Here is a 27,705-nt window from a genome sequence, read left to right on the forward strand (position 1 = left end):
ACCCCGAGTGCCAGGCAGAAAGTATCACATCTTGAATTTATGAGGGATAGGGAGTCTGAATCTTTTGGGAAGGAAAGATGATAGGTCAAAGGAAAATGAGAAGTTAAATGTGGGGGAACTCATTAGAAGGCTGATTTCAGTGCCTACACAAGAAGTTTGAAGGCTCCATTCAGGGAATTAATAGTGTGAAAAATAACAGTAAAGAGAATTTATTCAAACTGTAGAATTAGACTCTACTGAGTGTGGCAAATGATTGAAAATAAGGAGTAACACATGACTCTGAAGACTCAACTATTCACTGTCTCCAAGCAGAAGGAGGTGCTGGTTTAGAGGAGAAGTAGGAGGTGTTTTGGACATATTGAGTATGAGGCATTAGCAGAGAATCTCAGTGGATAATGTCTGTTACATTTTCCAACTAAAAGTTATATTTTCTGTGGTGTTGTTCTTCAATATATGAGATTGTAGGATAATTATAGTGTCACAGCTTACACAGAAGGATTGAGAAAGAAGTCAGTGACTCCTGACCTAGAGAAAATCTGAGTTTTATGTGACTATTATTAACCTAATATTTAATGAAAAAGTGAGGCTGGAGATAGAAAATTATCTGTGATAGATTTGCCAGTATTCATCTGCATAGGGATGAAACCACAGGAGGCAACAGGAGAAAATACAGAGATGAAAAACAAGAAAAAGGCAGAATCATGGAGACACATACACAAGCCAAGCCTGAAAACCTGAATTCAATTTTACAATGGACTAGGATGTATTCAATTATTGTTTATACATTTGATGGATACAAATAATATGAAATGATAAAATTACATATGAGCTTTGCTTATTAAAATAATTGCTAAATATATCCCAGTTGATTTTGACAAGGTTATAACACTGGGATCATTTAAAATTATCATTCAATTCTCCTTCAATCACACAGCTTAAGCAAAATACAAGGCCCAGGGAGAAAAAGGGAAGAAGAGGAAGCCAAAGGCAGTTTAAACACATTAAGTGACATTTATTTGAAAAGAACAAGTTACAGGCTGTAAGAAAAAGAAAAAGAAAAGGATGTTTTAACTGAAATCAGCTTATATTATAAAATACATGACCCTTTGACCTAAATTATTCCAGAATAATTCTAGAACAGCAGAATATAAATATGTGTATGTGGGACATTTAAAAGAGTCCCCTTTACATACAATGAACAGATACACTTTCTCGTTCGTTGGCTTTATTCTAGTACTCATTCAAGAAATGAATTAAAGTTTTATGGGAAGAATGAAATTCAAGAACAGAGAAAAAAGGTACATAATAAAATGCTTTGGACACCTACAAACACCAGGTAATTTGGTCTTTGTACTATGGTTAACACTGAAAACAATGATTCATCTTAGCTCTCTTGAGCTCCCTCCAACTACATCTTACTTCCCTCCCTCCCCTTGCTACCTTATGGGCCCTTTACCTTTAGCACCATCTCCTCTCAATACCAATTCACAGGTAAACCTGATCTCTGTTACTTACATCTTTACATAAGTTCAAGTCAACATGTAACTACTAGGCCTCATTCACTCTTCTGTACAGACTAAATGAGATGGTAATAATTATTACAAATACATTGACATCTTTGGTTTACCATATCTTTCATATATATTATTTCACTAGATATGTAAATTGTGAATTAGAAAAGAAGTAATTCTGAGGCCATTTGCAGTTTGTCTTTTTTTTTTTTTTTTTTTTTTAGATTTTGATTATGCCTAATTGTCGATTAAAAACCTTTCCCAGGCTGAGGTGGGAGGATCACCTGAACCCAGGGAAGTGAACCATGATCATGCCACTGCACTCCAGCCTGGGCAACAGAGTGAGACTTTGTCTCAAAAGAAAAAAAAAAAGAGAGAGAGAGAGAAAAAAAAATCTTTCTGACCTCACAGAAATATTTGAGGGATATACAACAAATGAAGATGTTTCAGCAATAGTGGGAATGACAGAAACCCCTAAAATCTCTCACACAACCCAAGAAACTGCCTGTTCTAGCCACCATATCTGTAACCAAGCAGCCATTGGCATGAGAAATCCTGGACTGGGGGGATCTAGGGCTCTGTGGTGGTTGCCAGAGCATACTCTCCCCTATTTGGGGGGGGGGGCGGGGAAGTAATTCTAGCAGTACAAAGTTAAGCATCTCATGGCTTAATCATAACGGGATTTGTCCTGACTGTCTTAAACTTCTCCTTCCTTAATTTCTTCTCCTTAGAGGGAATCTTAATTCTTTAGTTTTTTCTTGCACTTTGTTCTCCATCTTCCTACCCTTACCCCTATCAATATCTTTACTTAACTGACTCAGTTATGTTAAGTTGTAAATGATGGTAACCCTACCTGGCTCTGTGACCACAAAGTCTTCTCTACTAAGACCCGAGACCTCTTGATCCTTAGCCCAGGCTTCAGGCACTAGAACCAATGCTAGTTGGACAGATTTTAGGGAGCCTTCTCTCCTTGATCTGACAGGCAGCAACAAGCTATCATTCTGTCAGTTCTTCTCTGACCTTGTATTTTCTGTGCCCAAACTTCCACGAAAGCCTCCTTTTCCAGGATCTGGGTCTGTTAGTCCCTGCCCTTACACTGGTAACATTTTTGACACAGGACACTGAGTTACAACTTGTAACCTCGCGGCTATGAAAATTCACTCCCAAGCTGTGTCTTGGTCACTTGCCGCCCTTATCTCTACTCTGTCTACTCATCCTCACTCCTATTTACAAATAAGAAAATCAGATGCCAAGAAGTTATGTAACCTGATCAAGGTTATTTAGCTTACAGGTGCCAGAGCCAAGATTCAAATCCAGATCTGATGAACCATAAGTCCATGTTCTTTTCCCCATGTCCCCAACTCACACACACACTAACAATGTTTTCCCCTGAAAAAGATACCTTTCATAACAAACTGCAAGAATCGGTATCACAATCCGCAAATAAAGACAAAATAAACGTAAACTAGAAGTTTATACATGCAATAATATTGCTGCAAAAACATAGATAAGCTTAGGATCTCAGGGTATTTAATTCCTTAATTCTCCTTCATACAGCTTTTTCTGAAGACACTGAAGTCCTATTTTAGTAATACTTAGAAAGCTTTTCTTTTCACATTTGAAAATATGCACTTTTGTGAAGAGCTAATTTTTGCCATTATTCAATCCTTGTATTTCACCCCTTAAGATTTGCTTAGATATGATCAAGTGTATTTTTAAAATATTAATATAAAGTCACCTTGGTATTTTTCTCATTAGAGATTTTCATATATTTCCATACATCTGTCTCAATTTTACCACAGAAAATTATTTTATGAAGTTTTCACGTATTTTTTCTTGTACGCAAGAAAAATAAAGAGCCCAAATAATTACCAGTACATTAAAAATTCTACACACTCTTAGATGTAACTGGTTTCCTCCCTAATTAAAGCATTGCCCTGAGTGTTTGGTGGATGAGAGTCCCACCTGAAATGAAATACTGGGAGACAGAGTGCTTTCTCTATTAAATAAGTAAATTCAGAATAATACCTTTTATTGGTTAAAACCTTTTAATAATCATGTCAAAGGAAATAAAACTTTTTGTCTTTTAAAAATAAAATTCAGTGTCTCATTTCATTGATTTTCAATAAATAGTTCTAATATAGTTGTACAATTATGTGTTGTTAATAAAATTAAAAGTATAGATAAGCAGCAAGGTCGGCAAGAAATCACTAAATTAAAAAATGTCTGAAGTCAAATTCACCCCAAATTCTCTTATTAATAAACTGTTCGTATTCTCTATGAAAACATACACAAGTGCAGAACTTTAAATTTCTTATAATAAGAAAAAAATAGTCAAAGTTATCACTTTTTATTTTAAAACTTTCTAAAACACTGTTAACCCTTCTCATTCACATTATCTAATAATTTCCAATTGTTTATAAATATTATGAGAAACTTTCCCTACAACAACACTAATAACAACCAGCTTTCTAAGAAGCTAAATTGTTTCATTACTTTTGTTTAAATCACAAATGCATTCCTCAGGAACGTTTGCATTCCATGCCTTGGATGTATACTCCAGGCAAGCAAAGTTCTTAATTTTGAAACTGGTATGAATATTCCTTGGTATTATATCACAACTAAGCAAAGATCCATTCCAAGCAGACTTTCTGCTTTTTCTCCCCCTTTCTTTCTTCCTTTTTTTTTTTTTTTAAAGGGGGGAAAACTGCTTTATATCGACAACCATCTGTGTGCCTGTCTTTCAGGCCATCAAACTCTCCCATCCATTACGGAGCCTTCCTCACCTCCGCTGCATGACAGCACAATAAAGATGACATACTAATTCAATGACTTGTAATTTCAGCTAAACAAAGACAAGTGCTGCAGCTTCTTCTTTTGTGTTAACAGTGCCATATCGGTGAAGCCAGCTATGCAAACATAGCACTGGGAGGGTTTTATGACAGCAGTTGAATGGGGAGACTAGCTTGGTGTTGCTTTTTATGGTTTTTGGCTCCATAATTTTTGGCTCTGTGCTGCTGGCCATGGCTATTGTGTCTGGATTCTGTGTCAGCAGCAGCTAATTGTTCCAATAATGTTTATCATAGGGATCCACCAGGGAGCTGTATATGTGGAGATAAGCTACAGGGCAATGATACACACTATCTTACTGATCTCTATACACAGTGCTTTTGCCTCATGCCAAAAAGCTTTTTAGGTTTCCAGCCTTAAAAAAAAAATAACAGCTTAATCATCGTGCCAACAATAGTGTCTAAGGGGATGTAATCAGGTTCCTCTGATAATCTTAGCAACACATGAAAGTCATGCGCAAAAGCAGTAATTGAAGCAGTTGGTTCATTCTACCACCTGCTGTTGAAGTCACAGGTTAATCTAAATGAGGTCCCCTTCCGATGAAGCAGTATGCAAGGCACTTTTTATATCATAAATGTGCATTACAGAAGCTTTACAAAATAATAAAGTAACAGTTCATTAAATGAACTGTATGAAGTATCTTAGGCTTGTCCAGCTTTTCCCGCTGCTATTAGATGGCATATCCAAGTGTAAATTCTGTCCACATGTCTATACCCCAATGCACACTTCAGTTTGCATATGGTTGCAGACAATGGGAGTTCCTGAGACAGATGCCCAAATGTAACTAAACGTCAGGCAATCACGGGAATCAGCTGCAGGAAAGTGAAACATTTTTCTTTGTCTGCTTTTGATGATATTTCCCCCAAGATTACTAAATAGAATGTTGACAATGTAAAAATAGCTTTAGAATCAACAATTAAGCAGCTTGCCATAGTCTACATTAGCCCCATGTAAAAGGGATGAATTTTTCTAATTAAACTTCTGACACCTGATTTCCATTTAAAATTTTCCTTAAATGTTTTCCATAAAGTCTTCATCTGACAAAAAATTCTGAAATTATATAGTATGTTGTTCTTCTAACAGGCAATGTCTTTAACAAAAGCGATTTTTAAAAATTGTGAAACTTGTCAAAATAAGATTCTAAGGGAAATTTTAAAGTATAAATTACACTTTCAGATTAAAACTTGTGCCTGATTTGAATCTATTGCATGAATATACCATTTATTGAGAACCCACTCACTGTCAGATACTAAACTAAGTAATATTATTTTATTTAAGTTTCACATCCATTCTCAGAAAATGTCATTATGTCTGGAAAAGCTGAGAAAGCCAAATTTCAGAGAGATTCATAATAATCTAAGTTCCTGGGCTACTAAGCGGCAGTGTTAGGACAGGAAAGCAATTCAGCCTAAGTTCAAAGCATGCATGTATTCCACCAAGATAAACTGAAATAATTCACTTAGTATAAAAGAAAGTAAAGAAAAATGTTTAAGTTGAGAGAGAAAGAAGTTCCAGTTTTAAGTTAGTTATCCACAGTACAGTGATAAAAGAAAATGAATTTGATTTATTTTGATTTTTAAAAATAAGTCATATTTATTAGGATTGGCTTATTACAGGATTTAGTAGCCTGTGTGTAGGGATGAAACAGATATTGTTATAGGACCAGGAATAATTTTCAATAAATTGAAAATAGAACTATATTAATTTAACCTAATTCAGCAGCACAAGATGATATTAAATAGTTAACAGAGTGATTATATTGACTATACATAATAAATGTTTGCCAGATTTTTCATAAATGAAGTAATGAAATAATATTAATAAATGCAACCATAGAAGCTTTTGTATTTAGGAATGCTTACTACATACCAAACAACATCTTAGTAGTTCACATGTGTTTTGTTTTGCATCTTCACACCAATCTACTAAATCTGGAATAATTATCTCCATTTTACAGGTGATGAAACTGAGGCTCTGACACACTAGATCACTTGTGCATGGTTACATTAGCAGGAAAATGGGAGAATGAGGATTTGAGTTCAAGATAACATGATGACTCAAAGCTCTTATCTGAACATTAATAAACAAACTTAAAAAATTAAAATTCTCTTTGGTTGTCAAAGATTATTTACATGGCCTCCAAGGATAGCAGCCCTCTGTCCACAGAAGTACTCAGAAAAATCACATTAAACATCTTTAGTTCAGGCATTTGGTAAACTTTCTTTACAGCTAGAATGTGGCACTAAGGATTATTAAGAGCTGGAACGTGGAGAAGACTGGAGGATACTCTTTGAATATTCAAGATATCTTTGAAAACAAATTTTACTTATATCTGTCCTGATGATTTTGCATGGAAGCTGGAATAGTAGTATAGATGATTTTCAAAGGTATATCTAGGACAAAGTTCCTGTAACAATTGGATGCAAATTCATCTAGAAGTTCTTTTGTAATAGATAATACATCAGTTGAAGTCTACAAACAACAACAACAACAAAATTGTCTCCAGCTTTCAATACCACATTGAACAATGTTTTATGAAGTCACCTATCATAAAAGGTGCATTTGTGAACCTTGAGTATTAATCATCTATCAGTTGAGGCCTGAGAAAGATTCATTATGGCATTCTGTTTGGATAAACCAAAACAGAAAACAAAGAACAAAATGGAAAGGTAAAACTCTTTCCCCTAAACAGCTTCTTTTGGAGAAGTTTTTGTCTGTTTTCCTTTCCTATGATATAATGTTTTCATATACAATTATTTCAATATACCTGCAACTACTTTAAAACAATTAGCTCATCACTTAAAGTCCACTCACCTATAACTACAGTTACTGGAACAGGAAAAAAGTACAAAATTTGCAGAGAGGTTTATCTATAACCAATTCCTACCAGTCCTTTAATATGACCCCTTTTATAAAATCACACTTTATTTGGTCTGCTTAACTGTAACCTGTTACTGGAAATATATGTTTGACAAAATGTATAAAATAATAGTCTATAATTTTCAACTCTTTCTTTTAGGTTTAAAACTAAACAAGTAGCCTTTGAAAATACTACTAAAATTCAGGGCTTCTGACTTCTGGTTCCACAAGAAAAGCACTTTGAAGTCATCCCTCCATCTTGACAAATAAGAAGCTAAACAAAATGAAAGATCAACAACTCTCCTTAAATCTGCCACAGAAAGGAGGTCACAGGACAAACCACTGCCCCCAAATTGGAGTGAAAGTTAGACAAATACAGAAAATCACAATTTACCTGAGTATAAACCCAAGAAAAAAAGCGAGTATGAGAATCAGTAATGGAATATGAAAGCCAGAACTGTAATTAATAAACTACTGGATGCTCAGTGTAGACAAATCTGAGAGTTAACTCAGGGTGACCCATTCTTAGAGGAGCACACATTAGCTCCACCTCCAGAATTTTATCAGGTCTTCACTCTGAATATTAGAGAAAAATTCCCTTGTGCTTCTAGCAGGGGAAAGGGAAAAGAAATAATTTTAAAATATGCTAGGGCATTCTGTTCTTCTTAAGCATGCCATAAGAAGGAAAGTTATCAGATATAAAAAGGGTCATTGCATAATTTTAAAGGGTTTGATAGTCATAACAATAACAATAGCATAACAGGACATAACAATCCTTAATACGCATGTTCCTAAATACAGAGCATCAAAATATATGAAGCAAAAACTGAGTGACAAATAAGGAGAAATAGATTGATTATTATAATTGGAAAATTTAACACCCTCGTATCAGAAATGGACAAATTCAGGAAGCAGAAAATCTTTATAGACATAGATGAATTTAACAACATCATCAAGCAACGGGATATTATTGACATCTATAGAATGCTTCACTCAACAACAGCAGATTCTTCTCAAGCTCATGTGAAACACTGACCAATATAGACTACATTATGGGGCATGAAATACACTCTAACAAATTTAAAATAAACAAAATTATATGATGTCTTCTCTCAGACCAAAATAGAATTAAACTGGAAAATAATGATAGAAAGATACAAGGAAAATCCTCAAAGACTTGGAGATTAAACAACATACTTCTAAATAACACATGGGTCAGAGAAGAAATCTTAAGAATATTTTGAACTAAATGAAAATTAAGATGCGAATTATCAAAATTTGTAAAATTCAGCAAAGCAGTGCTTAGAGGGAAATTTATAATATTGAGTGTGTATATTATAAAAGAAAAGTTCTAAAATCAATAATCTAAGCTTACAATTTAGTAATGTAGAAAAAGAACAAATTAACTCCAAATAAAAGTAAAAAATAAATAATAAAAATAGAGCAGAAATGAATAGAATTGAAAACAGTACATCAGTGAAGAAAAGGAACAAAACCAAAAGCTGATTTTTTGAAAAGATCAACAAAATTTATAAGTCTCTAGCCAGGCTAACTAATGAAAGAGCAGGCACTACTATAGATTCCATAAACATAAAGGGATCACAAGGGAATATTATGAACAAATCTATGCCTACAAATTTGATAACCCAGATTAAATAGACCAAATTATTGAAAGACACAAACTGCCAAAACTCACACAAGAAAAAATGAATTATCTCTGAAAAGGCCTATAACCTATATCTACTTAAAGAAAAGGCCTATAACCTATATCTACTTAAAGAAATTGAATCAAGTAATAACCTTCTAAGATAGAAACCACCAGGCTGAGACAGATTTGACGATGAATGCTACCAAACAACTAAGAAAAAAATTACACCAATTCTCTACAGTCTCTTCCAGAAGACAGAAGCAGAGGGAGTGCTTCCTACCAAGGACTATGTGGCCAGCATTATCCTAATATCAAAACCAGAGAAAGTAATTACAAGAAAGAAACTGCAGACAAGTCTCTCTCATGGACATGTGTGCAAAAGCCTGAATATTGCCTCAGAAAATATTAGCAAATCAAATCAAACAATGTAAAAGAATAATGATGCACCTAGAATAAGTGGGTTTTATCCTAAGTATGCAAGGCTGGTTCTACATTAGAAAATCAATTAATGTACTCTATCACATCAATGGGTAAAGAAGAAAAATCAAGTGATCATATCAAAGAATGCAACACCCCTGTATAATATCTGAGAAAATGCAATACCCATGTATCACAAAAACTCTCCACAAACTAGAAATAAAGAGAAACTTCTTCAAGTTAATTAAAAGAGCTATAAGATAATACACTAACATTGCGTTTAATGGTGAGAGACTTTAAGCTTCACTTCCAAGATTAGGAAGAAGACAAGGATGCTTCCTCTCAGCAGTACTTTTCAACATGATACTAGCTAATGCAATAAAGGAAATAAAAAGCATACAGATTGGGAAGAAAGAAACAAAACTGTCTTTGGTAACAGATGACACGATTGTCTATGTAGAAAATCCAAAAGAACTGACAAAAGAAATCCTACTAGAACTAATAAGCAATTATAGCAAGAATGCTGAATGTAAGTTTAACATACAAAAGTCAGCTGCTTTCCTCTTTACCAACAGTGAATAAGTGGAATTTGAAATTAAAAACACATTACCATTTACATTAGCAACCCCTCAAAAATAAAATACTTAAGTATAAATAAAATAAAACACATATAATATCTATATGAGGAAAAGTACAAAAAATGATGAAAGAAAGCAAAGAATTAAATGGAGATATATTCCATTTTCATGGATAGGAAGACTCAATATTGTCAAGATGTCAGTTCCTCCTAATTTGATCTATAGATTCATTGTAATCCCAATTAAAATTCTAGCAAGTTATTTTCTATTTTCTATATATCAACAAATTGATTCTAATGTTTAATTGGGGAGGCAAAAGACCCAAAATAGCCAAAGAAGAACAAAGTTATAGGACCAACAATACCTGACTCAAGACGTACTTTACCACAGTAATCAAGACATGTGGTAAAAGAATAGACAAATAGATCAATGGAACAGAACAGAAAACCCAGAAATAGTCTCACAAAAATATAGATAACCGATTTTTGACAAAGAACAAAAACAATAAAATGGATCAAAAATAGTCTTTTCAACAGATGGTACTGGGACAAATAGAAATTTATATCCAATAAATAAATAAATAAATAAATCCTGTCACAGACTTTATACCTTTCACACACACACACACACACACACACACACACACACACAAATACACTTAAAATGAATCATGATCCTAAATGTGAAAAGCAAAACTATCAAACTCCTTGAAGATAACATAAAAAAAATTATGTCAACTGGGTTAATAAAACACTGAAGGTACGACCCCTTAAAGAAATACTTCATATATCTGGACTTATTTAAAATTAAAAACTTCCCTCTGCAAAAGATACTGTCAAGGGAGTGAGAAGACAAGCTATAGACTGGGAGAAAATATTTGCAAAGGACACAACTGACAAAGGTCTGTTATCAAAAATATCCAAGATATTATAACATTCCATGATAAGAAAACAATTTGACTTAATAATGGCAAAAAACCTGAATAGATTTTGCTTCAAAGAAGATATATAAATGGCAAGTGAGCATAGAAAAAAGTGCTCCACATCATATGCCATTAGGGAATTGCATATTAAAAGAACAATGAGATACCATTACAATGCAGACAAGGATGTGGAATAACAGGAACATTGCTAGTGGGTATGCAAAATGATACCATACTTTGGAAAATATCTGGAAGTTTCTAACAAAGCTAAACATTCTTTCACCATATGATCTAGCAATCATGCTCCTTGGTATTTACCCAAATGAATGGAAAAGTTATATCCACACAAAAACCTGCCCACAGACCTTTATTGTAGTTTTATTTGTAAATGCCAAAGCTTCAAAACAACCAAGATGTTCTTCAGTAAATGAGTGGATAAAAAACCATGGGACATCCAGATAATAGAATATTATTCAGCAATAAAAAGAAAAGAGCTACCAAGCCGTGAAAAGACATGGAGAACACATAAATGCTTCTTACTAAGTGAAAGAAACCAATTTGAAGAGGCTACATACTATATGATTCCAATTACACAGCATTCTGGAAAATGCCAAACGGTTGACAGTTAAAAGATTAGTAGTTGCTAGGGGCTGGGGAAGAAACTGGTGAATAGGCAGAGCACAGATAATTTTTAGGGAGTGAAAGTACTCTGTATGATACTACAATGGCAGGTATACTCCATGTCAATTTACATTTGTCAAAATCCATAGAATGTACAACACAAAGAGTGAACTCTAATGTGAATTATAAACCTTAGGTACTAATTATGTGTCAAAGAAGGATAATCAATTGTAACAAGGGTCCCACTCTAGTGCAAGCTGTTGTGGGTGTGTGCAGACAGGGAGTCTAGGGGAACTCTCTATGTACTTCCCACTCAATTTTTCTGTAAACCTAAAACTGCTCTAAAATATAAAGTTTATTAATTATTTTTAAAAATAAAAGCGTTTTAAAAATATTAATAGAAAAAGAAATCTCTCACTTAGCTATCACGCAACCTAGGTAAAATGTAAATCAAACCACATCATTCTCCTGCTGAAAACCTCTCAGTGACTCCCCACTGCTTACCTGAGTAAGCGTGGTACATGTACCTTCAGTATGACCTGAGACGATTTAAAGAGCACCATGGATAAACATTTTCTAAATTTTTAATTGTAATGCACTTATTGTAAAGTGTATTACAAATATAAAACTAGAATAACAAAAAAAGTAGAAGTTGAATAACCATTTGCTGATTCTCTTAATCTGACTTTTTATCTTCATGCAATGGTATCCTGCACATTGCTGAATAATCTTTTAACAGCTCAACTTCCTTATAAAACATTCATTTTCTTCCATTAATATCTATGATAAAATTAGGGGTATTTTCTGCTACTGAGGGGAGAATTTTAACCACCTGAATGTTGAGGCAGTTAACACTTTTAAATGATCTAGGTTATAGACTAAGTTCCACATAACAACATAAAATGTTTTATAGTGCTAAAAATATTTAAAGTGATTTAAAATAATCATAAAACAAGCATAGCAGCACACTATATTAGACTGACAAAAAATATAACTTTCTTACACTTGGTAAAATCAAATTAAAACTTTTACTTTTTAGTCAGCCTTTAACAACTCAAATGCTTAAAGCAATTATATTTAAGGGAATTTTATATATATATAAATGAAATACATTTATTTTATAAATAAAACAAATTTATATAGTTTTTACATAAATACAAATCTTATTTATATATAAATAAAATTATATATACAATTTTTATATATATTTTTTATAATTTTATTATATCTTTAATTTATTGGCCTTTTGCTACTGGTTTAACTGTAATACTATACATTGCTATGCAGTTGTAGCATAATTTTTCCCATGTATGGAAAGATAGCAGTTACTATAAGAAAGGTTAAAATTTCCAGTCCTTGCAAATTTGAAAGGACTAGAAATTTTAGAATTTGGAAAGATCCAGAAATGAAATAGTTCTCTTCTTGTATTGCATGATAGTATTGTTAAATAAGAAGAGACTCCATCCATTAAAGAGTATAAAATCATTCCTAACCAAGGTGAGAAGGTGAGCAAAGTACTGACTGGTCTTAGATAAGAAGTGGTTATGAAGTAATTTTTACTTCATAAGAACACTATTTTACTTTTTCTTAAGCTTGTATTTTGGAGCCTATGTTTCTGTCCTTTCATATATGCACTAGACTGAACCAACAGAAACGACAGCAGTGTCCCCTTCTTATCCTTGGCACAGAGCCACATGATCACATACACTGCTACAAAGTAGATAATTTAATAAAAATGCATGGAAACAAACACTTTCAATTTAAAATCTTTTAAAAATCTCTTTTAAATCTGTCAATTTTATACATATCTTGTTTCTCTTATTAAGATGCAACAATGGTAAGATTGCTTTATATATACTATTATGATGTCATCTCTTATACATATACATATTACATATACAGTATATAAATCTTTCAAGGGGAATCACAGTCGTGACCCACAATATTTCACTGATGTTTTAACATTACATACATAAAAGCTATGCTGAATATACTAGTCCTTGATTTTCCATTACATTAAATGTATGTAGTACACTACTTCTCTTTGTCTCAGCCCCAAGCTTATTTAAAATGTGTCTCCATTTTGATAGTTCTTCAATTGTGCCTCTCTTTTTTATGGAAATAATTTCAAAACAATATTTTCTGGGTGTTAGATTTAAGTATTAGTCCCAATGCTGCACCCTTCCCTTCATTTGCTCTCTTTTCTATGTGAGTTTGCAGTCCTTCCCACTACTTTGACTTGACCATATGACTTGTGTTAGCCAAAGAAATGCAGCAGAAATGAGAATTTGCTGGGTGTAACTCTTAATTGAGGATACATTGTGTGTTTCTGCTTGTTCAGCCCTCTGCGATCACTATGACAGCTGCTGCCCTCAACCTGAAAACCAGAATAAATTCAATTAGATCCAGAATTAGTTTAACGCATATCGAAGAACCAAGTCCAGCCAGGTCTATAACCTAAAGCAGAGCCACCCAACTAAGCCCAACCTAGATCAGCCAACCTCAGCTATCCTGCAGATGTGTGAACAAAAATAGATGATTGTTATTTTAAGCCACCGAATTTTGAGGTAGCATGTTATGCTGCAGCACTATGGTGGATATATCTCCTGACAAATGCACTCAGCAAACCTGCAGCAATCTTGGGAGGTTCTACCTAGTAAGAGTTGCTTGGCTAGAGTAAAGATTGAAGAAGCAAGCACAGTTGTGGAGACATGGCATTTCTTTAGCTGCCAAAGCTTCTGGTCACATAAGTGTTGATGTGCAGGCAGCAAAAACAGGTGAACTTCCATAAAAATCTTTTGGTATGGTTTAGTATTACTAGTTTGAAGGCATTCAAGCCTGGTATACTTGGTCTTCCCAGTAATTCTGTAAGTTAATCGATACTCCCAAATAAACAGTTTTCCATTAATTAACTAGAGTAGATTACGTTGCCTGCAGCTAAACCTTGAATAGAGACAATAATTAAGTTGACCTAACTTTTACTTAAATTTTGATTTGAGTATTTTGTCCTTTTTAATTTATATTATTTTTAAGTAGTGAGATACCAATCAGATAACTGGAATTCAAGGCCCATGTCTGTTTAATCAATTATTCAATCTTACGTAAATCACATAAACTCCCCAATCCCCACTTTCGTCATTGGTAAAATGTAGAAAATAATTAGCAAACTGCTTCCAGAAAGCATTGTTAAGAATAACATACTATTAAAAGTCACTTTAAATACTTTTAAATAAGATCAGGAGACACACACACAAACACACACACACACATATGTATATATACACATATATTTATGTATGCACATATTCAAATGTATGTGTGTGTTTACTATCACTATCAGCTCTAATGCACTGAAAAAAATGCGCTGTGGGTTTATTTCTATTTCAAACTTGTTCCCAATTAAGAAAACTTTTTTTCACAGTTTATGATCTCAGCTACTATGTGGTCTATATTCATTTTCTGGTTTTAGATCAATAGAAAGGGTAGTATTATGAAACATGGTATGATGCCTAATTCATTCACTAATCTATTATGCTCACTTGCCAATAGAAAAAAATGAAAGAGATGTGTGCTTGATGTAGAATGAAAAAGAAAGTTATAAATAACCAAGCAACTGTGAGTAATTTTAAGTTATGAAAAGTAAAACCTTAGAGATGACTTTCAGATTTTAGTTTCCTTATTAATATTCATTTTTCTCCAATAGTATATGTCTGCAAATGACTGGAATTAATAATTAATCAAAATGTGGTATCTTGTGAATACACATAGGAAAATAGTTTCAAAGACTTTAAAACATAAACTGCTTATATGTAATAAAATAATATTTTAAATATTTTATTTCATTTTTATAACTTTACAGAGAAAGGGAGGCATATAAATGGCAATGATTTTCAGTTTGTTTCACTCGAACCCATCTGAACATAAAGAGTAGAAACAAAATATAATGCTCTTACCAGAAGAACTGTTGCCGAGCATGAGAGTGATGTCATCCCCTGGTAATTGTTACCCCAGTGTTTAGTACCTAGTGATTACTGCTTCAACCAAAATCTGGTGAGCCTTATTCCATGCCTAGCACATAACTGCCAGGGAAAAGGTGGAACAAGTAGATAAGGTTCAAACTCCAAGGTAGCTTATATTCCAATGGAAAAAGACAGACAGAAAGCATGTATACAAGTAAATAATGTAAGTTCAGATGAAAATATTTTGAAAAAAATAAAATCAGCTATCACTATAGAGAATAAATAGGTAACAGTAGTAGGCAATAAAGTCATTTTTGAGATGGTGACATTTGAGATAAGACCATGATGGCGGATTTATAGCATATTCAAATGCTTTCTACTGTAGAAATAACTCTGTAGAGGGATAACCTAACTGATTAAAACCCGTTTCACTCAAAATAAATTTATCCAAGATTTGGAGATGGCTGTGGGTAGAGATGGCTGGAAATAATAAGGACATTTCAAAAGTAGGTACAAATATTTAAAATTCTGATGTATGGACAACTATGCCTGAGGTAAGCCAGACCTGAATGTAAATTTCTTTTGATGACATCAGAGTGGCCTTGGGGAAGTCACTTCATCTCTCTCACAGGATCTACTTCACAAACTTGGATTCAAGACTCTAAGACAGTCATAGCCTTGTTTTCACAAGGTGAAAACCACTTTATTATAAAAGTGTAACAGACGAGTTTGCATATGCTTGTTTCACTGAAAATAATTAGAGGAATACAAAATAGAAAAATTATATGGCTACGTTTTTGATAAAAGACAAGTGATGAACAGGATTTAGATTTTATATGGGAGTCATTGTGAAGTTCAAATCAGTAGAGGCAGCAGGCTCCTCTTTCTCTACAGACATCCCTCGGTTGTAGCTTTGGATATACCTGCTATAGGGTCCTACTCTTAGGTCTAATGGCTCTTGTTCACTGTACCATTAAGAACACAGCAGATGCTCACAAATGCAGGCAACTCCATGAAAATTTCACTCATATTTTGATAAAACATTTGTGCTTTAGTATTAACTAAAAACAAACAAACCAACCCACCACCAACAACAAAAACTCTGTATTATTCGAAAGATATGACCTCAAAATCTCTTTCCAGTCAGACTATATGTGTTTGGATTAAGAAAAAGCAGCTAGCCTTTTGCAATACCATGTAACACTATAAATTCTAGCTACTTTACATTCTGCCTCATGTATCTTTAACATAGCCTATAGCTAAGTTTCAGTTGTAAGATCACTGTAGCTAATGAAAATATATGACTTGGAAAAAGTTTTAGAAACCACATTTATCTGTAGTTCTGGGATATGGAGAAAAGAGCATTGTTTTTTACTTTAAACAATTTAAAAAATCTGATTTGCAAGTTACTTAGGAAAAAGGAGATGCTATTTTAAAGGTTTTCTTTAAAAATAATTTGTAATACTATTGGGCATACCTTCAAAACATCCTTGTCAATTTCTTCCTAAATTACTACATTCTTACCACTAGACTGAAGTGAAAGTTTGCAAAATACCAACTCAACAGTAAGGAATTATTTCAATCTCCTTACATAATTACTGAGTAGCAATTATAAAAAAGCAAGACTCTGGGGTATAGAAAGATAAATAAGTACTCAAAAGGCATTGGCAATCTAGGTAAGAAAGCAGAAAAATGGTGCAGGAAGAGCAAGCCTGTTAGTGATCTTAGAAAATAGTTAGAAAAACTACTGCCCTGCTTATTTATTTACCTGTTTCATTCCCTGTAGCGGAGAGAATGAAATCACCAGAGATTCAGGTCCTTCAACTTTAAAGTACCTCAGAACCTTTAGAGTAACTTTAGCCAATAGCCTAAATCCAAGCTGAAAAAGTGGGTCTTTAGAATCAGCATCAGGACTACTGTACTTTATCTTCTCCACCTCTCTAGGTGAGTCATTAAAATGGTCACGCATTCTCTATTACTTAAAACCAGTGGAGTAGCTGCAGGACTACTTCACAGATTCTGTGTCCACACACACACACACACACACACACACACACACGTACACACACACCCTGGCCTTCTCCACAAGCTATATAACTGCAGAGGTCATGGCAAACACCTTTAACTCAATTTCCTATTTCACACTTACTTTCATCTAGAAGTAGGTAACAACTGGGAGGTTAATGCCATAACTGCAGCTGAAAAACAACAAGAAAAAGAAGTAATTTCTTACTGACACTTTAAACAATTTTAATTCAATTTTATTGCGTTATAATTTACCCAAAAAGCACCTATTTTAAATGTACAACTTCATGAGTTTTGACAAATGTACGTATCTAGTCAACTTTTATAACATCAAGATACAGAATATTTCCGTAGTTGATTACTTATTTTATACTTAGGATAAAACATTACAAGTTAGATCTAGTGTAGAGTGAAAGGTGTACACATTTTTAAAGCTTTCTATATATACTGCAAAACTGCTTTCCAGAAAGTTGTTACAATTAGCCCTGCTCTCAATTGTGTATGAGAATGCTAAATTTAGATAAGAAGTCATTGTCCTATTGGCATTTGTCTTGTCTTTTCCAGTGAAAATTGAATTTTGAAAAAATGAAGGAAAAGAGCTTTCAAAATTATTTCTTTACTTGGACAATTAATATCTGTGAATCATATGCAAAGTGGGATCCTTAGGAGCAAATTGAAAGCATGTTTGGAATAGAAACTACTCATGTTTTGGGGAAAAAAAGGTAATTTAACAGAAAAATTTCAACTTATTCTTTCAAAAATAGAAAAACTATCACTGAGCTAGCATTTAGGTATAAGTACCTTTCTCTTACAGCAATGCTATTGAAAAGGCAGTCCATGAACCAGTCATATCAGCATCACCTGGAAACTTGTTAGAAATACAAATGCTTGACCACACTCCTGGCTTCTTGAATCAGAAACACTGGGCTTTGGGCCCCTCAATCTGTGTTTTAACAAATGCTCTAGTTGATTCTAATGCAAATTCAAGTTTGAAAAGCACCATTTTATAGGGTACTTTATACATACAAAAACATTTAAACTTTTTCCAACACTTAGTAGTAAATCCAGCACTCAACAATCACCAAATTTTTTTCAGTCTTTCCTTTAACCCCTGAGATCTAGGTCTCTTATCTAACGTAGTTGGGATCATCTCTTAAGATTCTTTTTAAATTTAAAAATACATGACTGCTATGTGCAAAATGCTGTATTTGGGGCTATGGCATATACAAAGAAGTAATGTATCATGATCCCTGACTTCCAAGAACTTATAATTTAGTTGCGCAGGAATAACATAACTAACCACGCAGTCTCAGTTGGTAAGTGTGAAATGGATGACACAGATAATAGGCCATGTAGTTAACAGAGAAGATAGAGTTCACTGAGGGTTTTGGAGAACAGGTTGGGCTTCTTTGAAAAGAAGCAACATGAGGTGTGCATCAGAAATTGTATAGGTTTTAGATAAGCTAAAGCAGGAAGTGATTTCTGGTGAGAAGACAGCCAAATTGAATGAACTAAGTTTTAGGGCGTGTGTAGCTGTTTAGTTGTGCTAGAAACTGCAAGGAGGTATTTACTTTGAGTGGTAAAAGAAGGCTGAGTCAGAAGGCTATTGGAAAATCACATCAATTTTCCTGGGCATTTGTGAAGTATGCAGTTCTTGAAAGTGGTTCTGAGCTCAGTAGAAAATAAGAACACTATGGTAGAATGGTTTGGCTACACAAATCAGATCACAAGATCCATATTAAAATGAAACCAAATCAGTTCAGCAATCTCAATCAAGTAAAGGTAGACATGAACTATAATAATGTTCTTGAAACTCTCAAATTTATTCTCAAAATAACAAAACTAAAAATTGCATGTTCGTTACAAAGAAAGTTGTAGTCAATACTGTGACATGTTATTTTATAAAAGCTGTGTTATGACCATATTTTGTGCAACTAACAACCAAGCATTTAAAGATAAGGTAGTTTAATAAGACTCAAAAACCCTTTGACTGTACTTGTGGGACATTAGGCTAGTTGAATGAGAAAATGAGACTCAGTGACCTACCCCAACCAAATTTGGTATATTTACTTTATACATTATTAGAATTCTGTTTTGTAAAAACAGAAATTACAATGAAATTAAAACTATACGCACGAAGATCCAGGAAAGTCTAATAAAATACCTAACAAATATGCCTGCTTTACTAGTAAGGGAAGATAGCATTTTCATACATAGGAACCTGATAAAGATTTTCAACATCAAGTCAAATCAGTCTCAGTGTTCTACAGTAAGCAGCTGTAGCTTCACAGTGTTTGGAAAAAAATAACTTGCTAGATTGGAAAGTGCTGCATTCAGTGCTATCTTCTAAAAACTCTTTACCTCTCATGTGTATGATATCTGCATCTAAAGGCAAAGGATAATATAGAGGTGGATATAGCTTAAAATAAGTGTTTTCACATTTAAGTATACCGAGTTTATTAAATTGGTATACAAGATTTATGATGAAATATAAATAGTGCCAGGAATTGCAAGCATTTATAGTGTACTTCGTAATTATTGTTTGGGGGCTGCTGGTACAATTTAATATTTAGATAGTTCCCTTAAACTAAGGGACTCAAAACATCTATGTAACTTTAATCTGTAATAGTAATTTCTGGGGAAAACAAAAAGACCTACAACATTATAATCACTACCTTGTAAATTGGGGATTATTTAAAACAAAGCATGTGGCTTTGTCTGTGCAAGGTGCAAGTTTGACCACAAAGTGTTCAACTGCGGGCTTCACAGTCTTGACTGATGCTTTATTGAAGTGGTCGTTGTGAAAACACAATGTTGCCTTTAGATAATCATTTGTGGGCCTCCCTCAATCAAAACCACTTTGCTTTTAATAGAGCTTTGAACTAATGGAGTTTCTAAAGGTTTCTTTGAAAACCTCCCTATTACTTATCTCTATAAATAATAACAGTATTTATAACAGCTCTCTCTGAGCTATTACCTCATTTTCCTGTCTAATAATGTGACATCTGACATATTTATTCGAAAAGTGACCGAGAACTAATCTGTTTAAAACCACCAGCACTTGAACAACTTTGCAAGTATGTGGTATTATGTAACAATTTTCTGAATACCTTCTCTCCACGTAGTACCTATTTTCAACACAGAGTAAACAAAATTTAACTCTAAAATATTTCTGTTATCTTTATTATAACTTCCACTAAAAGCAATTTCCATTTCACTGTTATCTCAGAGTTATACATTAAGACTTTAGTAAAGTAGAAAATAGTGGATAAGATTACAGCTTTTACAAATGAAACTTTAAAAATTGGAACTAAGTTACTATATTCAAATATAGAATAACCACAAAAACATTTATAGCTATTATATACTACAATGTAATTGACACTGCTTGGCCTTCATAAGTCAGGCACATATAATCACATAGTACATAGGACCAAAATATGAAAAACTTCATAAATAACTCCTTCTACAGATAACGTGTTTTTCCATTGTGTGACTGTGCAGATTTAAGCTTGACTATATTAATATAACTAAAATAAGTTCCAAATTTTGATTCCTTTTAATCACATCTATTAGTATAAAAGGTTATATTCAAATAGCGGTTCTATTTGCATTTAATAACTTGTGCATAGTTATAGCCTATTACACATATAATTGCAATGGTGACTTTGCAAGTAGTATTAAAACTTCCATTAGTCACTGACATATGATTTCACCTGTAACCCTAATAAATCTTGAGCCTATGTGGCCCAGTCAATTCATGCAGTCATATTCACCAGACCACAGTAAAACTTCCAAATAGGAATTGAAAGGAAGTTCAAACTTTAATGATTTCTTTCAAATAACTTTGAAGGAGATCTAAGCCACAATTCATACATATCAACAGATCTAAAACAAACCCAAACCTTACTCTTGCCATTTGCAGATACTTCAGAGGATATTTCTTCAGGCATATCTTATGCTGCATTTTCTACCATCTTTGGGGTCTCCATTAAATAGACTGATTTAGCCCCTCCCTCTAATTAATCCTTTTTCTCAGAGTTCTCCCTATCTGACTCTCTATACACTTTTCTAATTTTGTGTAATGCAAGATCTGGGAACTTGGCTAACAAAAACTCTCTTCAGGGTGTAGATGATTAGATAAAGAAGGGGGAACTTGCATATTTTATTTTCCTTTGCTTCCTTTCTTATGCACCCACATTCCTTCCCAGCCTGTGAGTATGGCAGCAATTAAAAGACACAAGGAACACTTATACACTGTTGGTGGGATTGTAAACTAGTTCAACCATTATGGAAAACAGTATGGCGATTCCTCAAGGATCTAGAACTAGATGTACCATATGACCCAGCCATCCCATTACTGGGTATATACCCAAAGGATTATAAATTATGCTGCTATAAAGACACATGCACACGTATGTTTATTGCAGCACTATTCACAATAGCAAAGACTTGGAATCAACCCAAATGTCCATCAGTGACAGATTGGATTAAGAAAATGTGGCACATATACACCATGGAATACTATGCAGTCATCAAAAAGGATGAGTTTGTGTCCTTTGTAGGGACACGGATGCAGCTGGAAACCATCATTCTCGGCAAACTATCACAAGAACAGAAAACCAAACACCGCATGTTCTCACTCATAGGTGGGAACTGAACAATGAGATCACTTGGACTCAGGAAGGGGAACATCACACACTGGGGTCTATCATGGGGAGGGGGGAGGGGGGAGGGATTGCATTGGGAGTTATACCTGATGTAAATGACGAGTTGATGGGTGCAGCACACCAACATGGCACAAGTATACATATGTAACAAACCTGCACGTTATGCACATGTACCCTACAACTTAAAGTATAATAATAATAAATAAATTAAAAAAAAAAAAAAGACACATGGTTAGGAGTAGTATGGTGCACACAGAGGGTATAACATCATTTCACTCTTGATTTTTTACCTATCCTAGATATATCTTTTACTAATTTAGCTAATCAGCCACAACATTATTTTAAAAGCATAAAATAAATAAATGTTCTCACTAAAATCTTGAAATCATATGCTCTCTTATCTACATTTACTTCCTTCAATTTTTGCCTTTCAAATAAGAAATAATGTTGAATTTCTATAGTCTTAATTTATATAAAAACCTATATGCCAGTTATATAAATTCATATGGCAATTAAAATCATGTGAATTAAAATAATAAATATGTATAAAGGATGAATAAGTACATGAAGAAAAAATATTGCAGTAGCAGTAGAAACTACTTTAAAATCATATTCTACAGAATATTTTGAGGAAAAAAATTGAGTGGATTAAAATTACAGTTGATAGTGAAAATTGATGGCCCTGAAATAGAGAAAATGAATATTTATAAAGTAATTACAAATAATTAATTTTACTTAGAAGACATCATTAGGAAGTTCTTATAACATTATAATAGTCTCCAAAGTATCATAGATAGATGAATGGATTAATACCTCCAAAGTAAACTTTCATTCTGTAACTTGTATTTCTGACACCACAAATTATGAAATACTGTGGCTTCTTTTGAAGACCTAATGGCTTCTGTTTCTATCCATTTCCTTCCATATTAAATATTCTCAAGGAAAAATAACCAAACATAATCAGGTTTTTTTTTAAGAGCTAATCACTTCATTAGTTGACCTAATTTCTCACCAAATCTATACTGTGGTGGAGAAAAAAATGCTTTTCCTTGCCGTGCATCAGACTTTTACTCTAGAATAGTCTTAATATGCAACTTAAAATATTTAAATATGAAGATATAATTTATTAAAGTACAGAATCACATGTTAAAGAAAGTCCAAACAGAATGTGTAAATATGTGGGTCTATTCAACAGCTCATGATATTTTATACAAACTAGGCTTTCAATACAATTTTGCTAAGTAAGTGAATGAAAAATCAAATACTGAAAAATTCACTTCAAAACAGATATGGTTTAGTTTTTTTATATTCATCATATGTTTTCAAGATTATTATTCATGCTAAATTCCCATTTTTCAACTACAGATAATTTATTTACTTTAAAATTCATTATTTTGACAAATATTGGTGACTTTTATGTCCTATCCCAAGTCCTAATTTTTAAAGAACAAGATGCATAGTATATACCTTGTTTAACAATTTATCTTTCTTTATGTGAAAATAAATAAAAGATGCTCTATCTCCCTCAGAGATTTCTACTAACTCCATCCTCACTTTAAAGATAATTCTAACTTTTAGATCAATGATCTTCAACCAGTGGTCTTTAACTCTGAGTCACAAGACATACAAAGTGTACAGGAATGTATATGGAAATAAAGTTACATACCCTGGCTAAAGTTGTATACATAACATGAGCACACACACACACACACATACAAACACACAAATCACTTAAGCTTCTTACGATGAATCAAAGGATCAATTATTTAATTAAATGAATTTAGAATACTACGTGGCATATAGAACACGACCTGGCATATAGTAAACATAAAAAATATTAGCTAATATTATTTTTCATTACTATTTAAAGCATCTTACAAACATTGGAATGGAAATGCTGAATATTGAACATATGGATAATATCTGAACATATGAAGAATCTATTTGAGAAACTTCCATTTTAAGAACATAAAAATTTAATTTTATCTTACCTATTTATTCATGGTAAAAAAAATTTCATGGTGAAAAAAACAAACATGCAACCTAAGTCATTTCTGTAAGCAAGTATTATTATTTTTTTCTGTTCTGTTCATTTACTACCTGAATCATTGATATTCTACTTGAGAAACTAAGTAAAATGTTTACTTTTTAGTGGATTTTTAATTGAAAAATTACAAAAAAACTAACACCTGATAATAATACATTTCCAATATATTGTCCAACTAAGTGGTCTGAAGCCTCAGTAAGTAACAAAACAAACAAACAAACAGAAAACAATGCTACAAATTTCTTATGTAAGTAAACCTTATTTGGAAAGAGAAGGATTTTGGAGGAACCATATTGTATCATAAAGCCCAATATCACCTTCATTTCTAATACATTCTCTGGAAGAGTTCAACGCATAATTCAGATGTTTTCTGCTAAAGAAAAAAGTCCAAGTAAAACTGACATATCTTGAAATAATACTTCAATACATTTTACTATTTGGGTAGATTAAAACAAAGAATATGAAATAAGTAAAGAATATCTCACTCAAAATAAATAAAGGGTAACTGTAAAAAATTAGATAGGCTCTCTATTTAGTTTTTTTAAGGAACAATATTTTTCAGATAAAGTTGAAGGCTCCAGTATTCTTATCCCAAATTCTATTTTTCTTCATTCCCTTCTAAAATGAACCACTATTAAAAACTTGAACTCTAGCTAGTCCACATTTTAATACCTTACTATATATATACTAAAATTATATATAAATTTCCCTTTACCATTTAAGTTTTTATATCCAGACATTTTATAATTCAATTTAAATATATCATTCCCATTGTTATTTTCTTAACCAATGAGCAATTTTTAACCAAATTTAAAAACAGGGGTTTTTATTTGATCTTTTGTTTTGCTACTGTTGGTGGTTTATTTTACAATTATATTTCAGCAGAAAAACTTGGCTTGTAAGTAATCAATTCCTTGAAATCTACTGAGAAATACTTTTTGACTGAGTAGGTGATCACTGCCTTTTAAAAATGTTTTATATAGAGTTCAAAAGAATGTACACTCACTATTTGTTGAGTACAGAATAAATCCAACTTGTTAAGTATTTTTGTGAATTAATTCTAGAAATTTTGTCATACTTCAATATTTATTTTCATAGATATTGGTACCTTTAAATTATTTCATTCACACAGATGATGATTATCAATCATGTCTATGTACTATTTATTCTGTAAGTATCCTGATATCCCAGTTTTCCTATTTTTGGTGTTCCCCAAATACCTTACATGAAAGTTTCACCTGAAGAAAATATGTCAATATACCATGGCAGATTTTAGCTAACTCTACTGTTGAGTAACCTAACCTAAGGTGACTTCCCTAAGGGAGGTGGGCTAGACATCCATATCCTGCTTATGAATGAGGAGTGCACTATATATAGCAAACTCTAGTCTATCCATCTATGTCAGCTGCCACTAATTTCATCAATGAAAGGCCATTTCTGACATCCATAAAGGCAATTCACAAGCCATCACTTTCACCAATGAAAATTCATTTACAACATTCATTATGATAATTAACACAGCCTCCGGTATTGATAGGAGTCAAAGATAGCTGAAGCACCTTTAGTAGCCACTGCTGGAATGTGGGCTTTAGATTAAAGGTTCTATAACCACCACTAGGTGGGAATTTCTGATATAACAACTGACTGGATCCCCTGGAGTATATATATCATGATGAACATATCCATTTATATTGAACTGTGCATGACAAAATAATTTAAAAACTGTGATAAATCATAACTATCAAAACATTTTTATAGTTCAAATCATTTATATCCTTTCTTACTTGGGATGTTATTGGTCCATCCTTAAAAAAAAAAAAAAAAAAAAGACTTCATTTTTTAGAGAAGTTTTAGGTTCACAGCAACATTGAGCAGAACGTACAGAGATTTCTTATATGCTCCCTCCTCCCACACATACATGGCCTCCCCATTAGCAACATCTCCGCTAGAGTGGAACATTTGTTACAATCAATGAAGCTACAGCACATCGTTATCACCCACTGTCCCTATTTTACATGAGAGTTCACTCTTGGTGTTGTATATTCTAAGGGTTTGAAAAAATTGATCTATCCTTTCTTGACAGAATATTCAATTTACTACACTTAAGGATTTGTCTAATTTCCCTTGTGATTTTATCAGTATTTGTTTCATATACTTCAAAATTATTTTAATAGCTGCTGTATACAGGTGACTTTTTATATTATCTTGGTGAATTGTTACTTTTACTGTTTTGTGAATTTTTTAATATAATTATAGTTCTGCCTTAAAAACTTGTATTATCCAATATTAATTTTGCTACAACACCATTGTTTGGGCCAGTGTTGCTATCTTTATATTTTTAATCTTTCCTTGCCATTTTCTTTAAGTGGGTTTCTTGTAAATGAAAGAAGTACATATTCAATCTTTTTCTCAGTCATTTTAGTCTTTCATGTATTTTGATTAGTGATATATAAAGGATTATTCCCAGACTCATATTGTTGGTTTTCATTTATTCTGCTTTTTCTATGCTTCTACCTCTTCCCCTTTATTCATTTTGTGACTGATAATAATTTTCTCATTCTTCCTTTTTTTTCCTCCTGCTAATATGAAAGCTGTAGACTGTATTCCCATTCTTTAGTGTCTCCTTAAATTTCTAACAATATTAATTGTATATTTTCTGTAACCATTACTGAGTTTGTATTAGTGCTATTCTCTATACATATCAACCATTTAATGTAGTTAACGGTTTCTCAACTTCCATACTATTGACGTTTTGGACCAGATAATTCTTTGTTGTAGAGGGCTGTTTTGTGCACCGTAGATGTTTAGCCGCATACCCACCCTATGTCTACTACGTGCCACAGCCCCTGTTCGAGTATGACAAAAGTGTCTCCAGACATTGTCAAATGTCCCCTGGAGGGCAAAATTATCCCCCATTGACTATCACTGATTTAGAGGATAAAGAAGACTTACATAGCTCTTACTTTGCTAATTTTAAATGACAAGAAAAAAAGGTAGAATTTGCAAGCTAATATATACCTAACCATCTTGTATAATTAGCCTCTTAATTAACAGCTAGAGGAATTAAAAACCAACCATATGTGTAAGTCCTTAGAATTACAGTTCTTGCAAAGTTGTTTGATCATCACTTATTTTCATATCTTCATAAAATTTCAGTTAAATAAAGAGCCAAGTAAAAGTGAAATAAGGTTTTACCTTTAATTTCCTTCCCTAAAAGTATCTGTGTGTCTACAAAGACTAAGACAGCCACTGGGGCCAAGCCAGGATTCCCGTAGTGAAACAATTGACTTGGCATCACATTGACAACATATAAACAACAGTTTGTCAACAGGCTTCACATTAGTGACAGAACATTTTTTGGCAAAACAGAGGCATCCTTCTGGGCACCATGGCAAAAACAGCTACTAGCTTTCATTCAGGACTCCTCTGTATGAAGTACCAAATTAATTAAAAGATTTCAATTGTGACACTTGTTTCAAAAAGATTTTTTAAAGGAAAAAATACAGCAGAGCAGAATTTCTGCTGAATAAAAATTTGCCTCTAGTGGTTTATTCATGGTTGTTATAGACCTATAAACTCTGCTTAGGTTTTGTGTTTT

Source organism: Macaca nemestrina, chromosome 5, assembly GCF_043159975.1.
Source record: "Macaca nemestrina isolate mMacNem1 chromosome 5, mMacNem.hap1, whole genome shotgun sequence".
Taxonomy (NCBI): Eukaryota; Metazoa; Chordata; class Mammalia; order Primates; family Cercopithecidae; genus Macaca; species Macaca nemestrina.